The sequence below is a fragment of the Musa acuminata genome, chromosome BXJ1-1 (genome assembly GCF_036884655.1).
Source record: "Musa acuminata AAA Group cultivar baxijiao chromosome BXJ1-1, Cavendish_Baxijiao_AAA, whole genome shotgun sequence".
NCBI classification, from domain to species: domain Eukaryota; kingdom Viridiplantae; phylum Streptophyta; class Magnoliopsida; order Zingiberales; family Musaceae; genus Musa; species Musa acuminata.
Genome location: NC_088327.1, coordinates 1,569,211 through 1,574,696, shown reverse-complemented (window position 1 = coordinate 1,574,696; position 5,486 = coordinate 1,569,211). Strand labels below are relative to the sequence as shown.

Below are 5,486 nucleotides of genomic sequence, written 5' to 3'. Positions count from 1 at the left end.
GTGTACTCCACAAGCAACACATCCTTTTCGCATATACATCATATAACTGACTTCTCAAAGACTCGGCCATTCAAAATTTTGACCCTCAATAATTAACAAGGCATGAATTCATATAAGTGACTTCTCAAAAACAGACAAACTTTAGGTCTAGTTCACCAGAAAATCTGTAAAATACATCCATAATCCACAGAATAAACATACATGTTTTTAATCAAGTCGAGAAAAAAAAAAATTTACGAACCCCGGATAAGTCAAATGATTTCTCAACCTGAAAGAAGATGCATAAATTCATGTCATCACATGGAAGTACATCACTGAATGAAATGTTAAAATGAACCACAAGCTCCATGTTGTGAGGTGAGGGAGATAGTGAATGCAAAACTCTGATTGCCATGATTTCGATAACTAATAATCTAAAGAAATAAAAACATTTACTTAATAAGCTAGTTCCTAACAACGCTCCGGCAAAATAAATCTGGCACTACAGTGATGATGCACAGAGAGCCACTCTAGCTGTCTGCTTGTAAGTATTCGGCTATATGGGCGTTGCAGCACTATGCTCTCTGCAAAAGAATGCAATTAAAAAGATGTAATATCTCCAGATTATCGACTGCAGAAAACCAAATTCTTAGCTTGGGAGGAAAAAATCATTTCTCTCAAGAAATAAAATCAAGAGCAGGAAAATATGCCAAAAGGTGTTGCAAAGGATAATCTTTTTCCAGAATGGGTTCTCAAACAGGGCAAATTAAATTGAAAGAAAATAAGTTTAATCAGTAAATCTGCATTAAAAAAATGAGATCGCAAAATAAATTGGTTGCATTTATGTCTTTTGTGAAATGGAGTTCACTTACTATGGTTTTTGTGATGATTTTGCCTCTTATTTTGCGGCCTTGCTCATATTGATGAATGTTGCTGTGATCCATCCATCCTATTTGTCTGCTAATATCGTTAGAAAATCTTGAAGTATATGATAAGAAGCTACCCAAGCTTGACAGTGTACTTCCGGATCTTTATTTTAGAGAAACTTCTACATAATTATGATTCATTGTGGTTGGTAGTGAGAGCCCCAACGAAGAACATTAATAAGAAGTTGCATGGATGTCAAAGAAACTTTCTCAAATATCATTCTGCATCAATCCAGACTGCTACTTTGAAGAATCTCTTTGATAAACACGTTTGCGACTCATATTTGATCGTTTAGAACCATTAGGATTTTCAAAACTGAAATTAACATTATTGAACAATTTTTAGTACCATTTATCTCCACTAATTAACTGTCTCATTAACTAACTGATAGATCAACTATAGAAGAATCATTTAGACATTATTTAACTAACCGTCTCATTAAACTCAACTCTTAGTAAACTCGACTTACCAATGCGATGGTGTGGTAAGAATCGAAAAGAAATCACTTGGGGTCGTGGAAAGGTCCGACCTTGATGGCATACAGGGACCTATTATTGGTTCCATCAGTTCCAACCCTCTGGTGAAGACGGCACTGTGAAGCACTTGGCCTCGGAAGCATGCTGCCGAATGCAATGCCAACGGATTGCCAATACAACACCAAATCTTGTACCTTCCATCAGCTCCCACCCTCACGCCACAAGCCAACACCAGCGCAGATACCTCCATCTTCAAGATCGAACCTAAAATCCATCAAGGAAAGCTCCAAATCAGCCGTAAAATTCATGCAAACAAAGGTGAAATCTTTGTTTCTGAGTCGAACAAGACCGAACGGGGCGATGGGATTCAAAGAAGATGAAGGCACTTTATCTTCTCGCCCCTCGCCTCTCTGCTCCCTTCTCCGCCTCTTCGTTCATTTCCTCTCCTCTCCTCTTCAAGAAACAACCGTCGTCCATGAAGTCTGTCCACGCTGTCGCCTTCGCTGACGTCTACAGGACCGAGCGATCGACAGGATTGATACTTCTTTGCGGAGCGCAAGCCCAAGAACAGCAACGGCTCGCGCGTGGATCGAAGGGCCGGCACCGGTTCTTAGACTCTGGACAAAAAAGCAATAACTAGTCAACAAAACCGTCGCCAGGCGCGAGATGATGATGAGGTGAAAGAGCAGCCTTTCCTTCAACGACTAGCGGCAGAAGAATTCCGGGTGGACAATGTACGAATATGAGATGTGCTCTTCCGACTTATTTGGCATTTGTTTTGATGGTGGTTTATAAGGTGGACTCAACTGTTTTGATGGTGGTGCCGTCGGAGATGGCCTGATGCAAGATCTTCATAGAACTCGTCTCTCGAAGCCGGAAGAACACATCTCATATCGTCCATCGTCCACCCTCTTTGGCCGGCCATCGTTAAAGGAAAGTCAGCTCTTTCGCCTCACCCACGATCTCGCGGCAGCCGACAGTTTTCTCGCCGACTTCTTGTTGTTTTACAGAGTGGAAGAACCCATTCGTAACCTTAGGGTTTGGAAAACCTAAGAGGCTCAGTTCTTCTTGGGCCGCGATGGGCTGCCGGGACGGACTCAACCCAAATTATTGCTTTTTGAACGTGGACTTCGCCGTTTTGATAGAACCGGTGCCGGCCTTTCGATCCATGCGCGAGCCATCACTTCTCGAACTTGCGCTCCACAAAGAATCCCTCCTGTTCGCGAGGTAGTCGACCACGAGTTCCTCCGCGGGAAGGAACCCGTCCAATTTGGATGGTAAACCGATATGTAGAGACTACCCTGCTACGGATAGTCTGAATTATAATAATAAAAAACAGATCCCAATCTATTTCAACATTAAATAATAATAATAATAATAATAATAATAATAATAATAATAATTTCTTTGCAAAACCTGTTGGTATATAAATTTGTCCTTAGCAAAACCTGTTGGCATATAAATTTGTCCTCAGCAAAACCTGTGGGCATATAAATTGTCCTTAGCAAAGATTTGCTTATAAATATAAATAAATATTATATTGTTGTCTTTGTATAAAAGTAAAATAAAAATTAAATTATTACTTATCTTTTTGGGAAGATCTAATCTTCTCTTATATAAAGGGGGCTCCTCCTTCTTCATTTCATACCAAGCCTCAAAATGAGAGGATTGACGAGAGAACTTCCGAGATAATCTCGAGAAAAAGATAGTCAAAAAGAGGTAAGATCCTTTCTTTTCTAATAAATATTGATTTATATTTTGAAATCTTGATATTGTGATTGTTAGATGTAAAATAATGTTTTAAATTTAAAATTTTATAATTAATAAATAATAATAATTGATTTGTGATATTAGAATGATTATTTGATTTATATTGATTTGTTAAGCTTATATGAATTTTAATATTGATTTAATTATTAAAATTCTTATTTTTAGATTAATATAATAATTTTAATTTATTTAATTAGATATATCTGTGTTTTAAGAATTATGTGTGAATTTTTATGATTTAATTAGTTTTAAATTTAAGATCATGAATTTATTGGTCAAAGATGACCCATCCCATATGGCTAGATATGATCCCGTCCATATGATCATATATGTTCCAGCCCCTGTGACAAGGTACGACCTAACCCATATTGCCAAGCATGACCCAGCTAATGTGGCTAAGTACGATCCAACCTATGTGGCCATATACATCCTAGCCCATGTGACAATGTACGACCCAACCTATGTGGCCAGGCATGACCCAACTCATTTGACAAGGTACAACCCAATAATATGGTCAAATATGTGCAAGCTCATGTGGCTAGATACAACTCAATCCATATGGTCAGAACAACTCCAACTTAGGTGTCTAGGCATGACCCAACCTACGAGCCAAGCATGGCCCAGTTCAGTGGTATTGCTCAACCTAACTTATAAGTGAGGCTTATCCTAGTCTATGAAATTAAGCCTACCGATTGGCGTTGGACACATCGTCGCTAATCTATTTAGCCTGTTATACCTCAACTCAACCTATTATTTGGACAGGCATGTACAACGCAAGTGACTCATCCAAGACTCAGGTGGGTTGGTTTAGTTTGGACTAGCACTATATGACATAATCTAATTTCCTCTTCCGTTTGAGCTCATCAATTAACTAAATCAGACATGGGTTGATGCGAGGTCTTCCTGACGTGATGGAGAATTCGTCTCTCAGACAATGCCCGCTCGACAACCCCAAAAGAGTTGCAAGCCTGCTTGATGTCTGATTCGACCACGGTCGAAAAGGCTTCGACGTCATCGTCGAACTCTTGCAGCAAGCCGTCGTCGTCATCTATGTTCTCCGTCTGCGCACACCCAACAGAGTCGTTCGAAGATATTCAAATGCATTCATGTCAAGTTTACCGGTCACGGACTTCCCTTGTTTTCTTCTGATATAAGTTGTTCCCTAATCGAATCCCATAGCTTCCTCAATCGCATCTCTTTGTCGAGCCGTGAACTTGTCTATGTTGTCAAAAGCATGCTTAACCAGTATATCAATAACAGTTCTTGTCTATGTTGTCAAAAGCATGCTTAACCAGTATATCAATAACAGTTCATGTCTATGTTGTCAAAAGCATGCTTAACCAGTATATCAATAACAGTTCTTGTCTATGTTGTCAAAAGCATGCTTAACCAGTATATCAATAACAGTTCATGTCTATGTTGTCAAAAGCATGCTTAACCAGTATATCAATAACAGTTCTTGTCTATGTTGTCAAAAGCATGCTTAACCAGTATATCAATAACAGTTTGAGCCCTGAGAAAACCAAAGGCATGATATCAGTGCACAACTTTGAATGCTTGTATAGAAGCAATAAACACATAAACAGTGTATCATGTGATATACATGAACAAACAGTATTTTCCATACAAACAAAGCTACTGCTCCAACCACGAGATCATAGTCGAATCCATTGGGGTGTCATCGAACTTCATGAAGGCTTCAATCTCTTGCAGCAATGAGCGTCGTCGTCATCTATGTTCTCCGTCTGCGCATACCAAACCGTGGAATCTTCTCGGCAGCGATCGGCAGGAGGCTTATTTCTTTGTGGAGCGCAAGCCAGCGGCGGCTCGCGCGTGGATCGGAAGGCCGGTACCGGTTCTTGGACTCTGAACAAAAAGCAAGAACCCGTAAAGTCCATCGTCAACTGGCGCGAGATGGAGGTTGGACGAAAGAGCTTCCTTTCCTTCAACGACGGCCGGCGGAGGAACTCCGGGTGGACGATGTACGAATATGAGATATGTTCTTCCGGCGGCTTCGAGAGACGAGTTCTCTGTCACGTCAAGAGAAGCTCGCATCTGGCTAACTCCAGCGGCACCACCATAAAAACAGTTGAGTCCACCATGCAATAGTGCTGATTCATCACCGCTTCGCCGATGTGATGTTGCTGCCAATAAGGGCCGTTGCACCACCGCGGTTGGAGGTGGTGAGACGTCGGAATGGGAATGTGCAACCAACCCCCGGCATGGCTTCTTTGAGAGAGGTGGTTTGCTGTGAGAGTAGAAGATTGCTCGTTGTTTCTTCTGCCCAACGAAGCTGTCGCCGGTGACCTGTCGCGGCCTCCGTGAAGGTGGATT

At 40.8% G+C, this 5,486-nt stretch overlaps 1 long non-coding RNA gene across 4 annotated transcripts; it reads right to left on the bottom strand.

The window, feature by feature from the left end:
• Positions 1-247: 247 nt before the first annotated feature.
• Positions 248-2,391, bottom strand: LOC135593208 (uncharacterized). Of its 4 annotated transcripts, XR_010479491.1 has the most exons (4): positions 1,732-2,391; positions 1,376-1,646; positions 852-936; positions 248-563 (listed from the first exon to the last, which is right to left on the bottom strand). It is a non-coding gene; the product is annotated as an uncharacterized LOC135593208 (long non-coding RNA). The 4 variants fall into 4 exon arrangements; XR_010479467.1 differs by having other exon boundaries at positions 852-1,646; XR_010479477.1 differs by having other exon boundaries at positions 248-936.
• Positions 2,392-5,486: the final 3,095 nt, after the last annotated feature.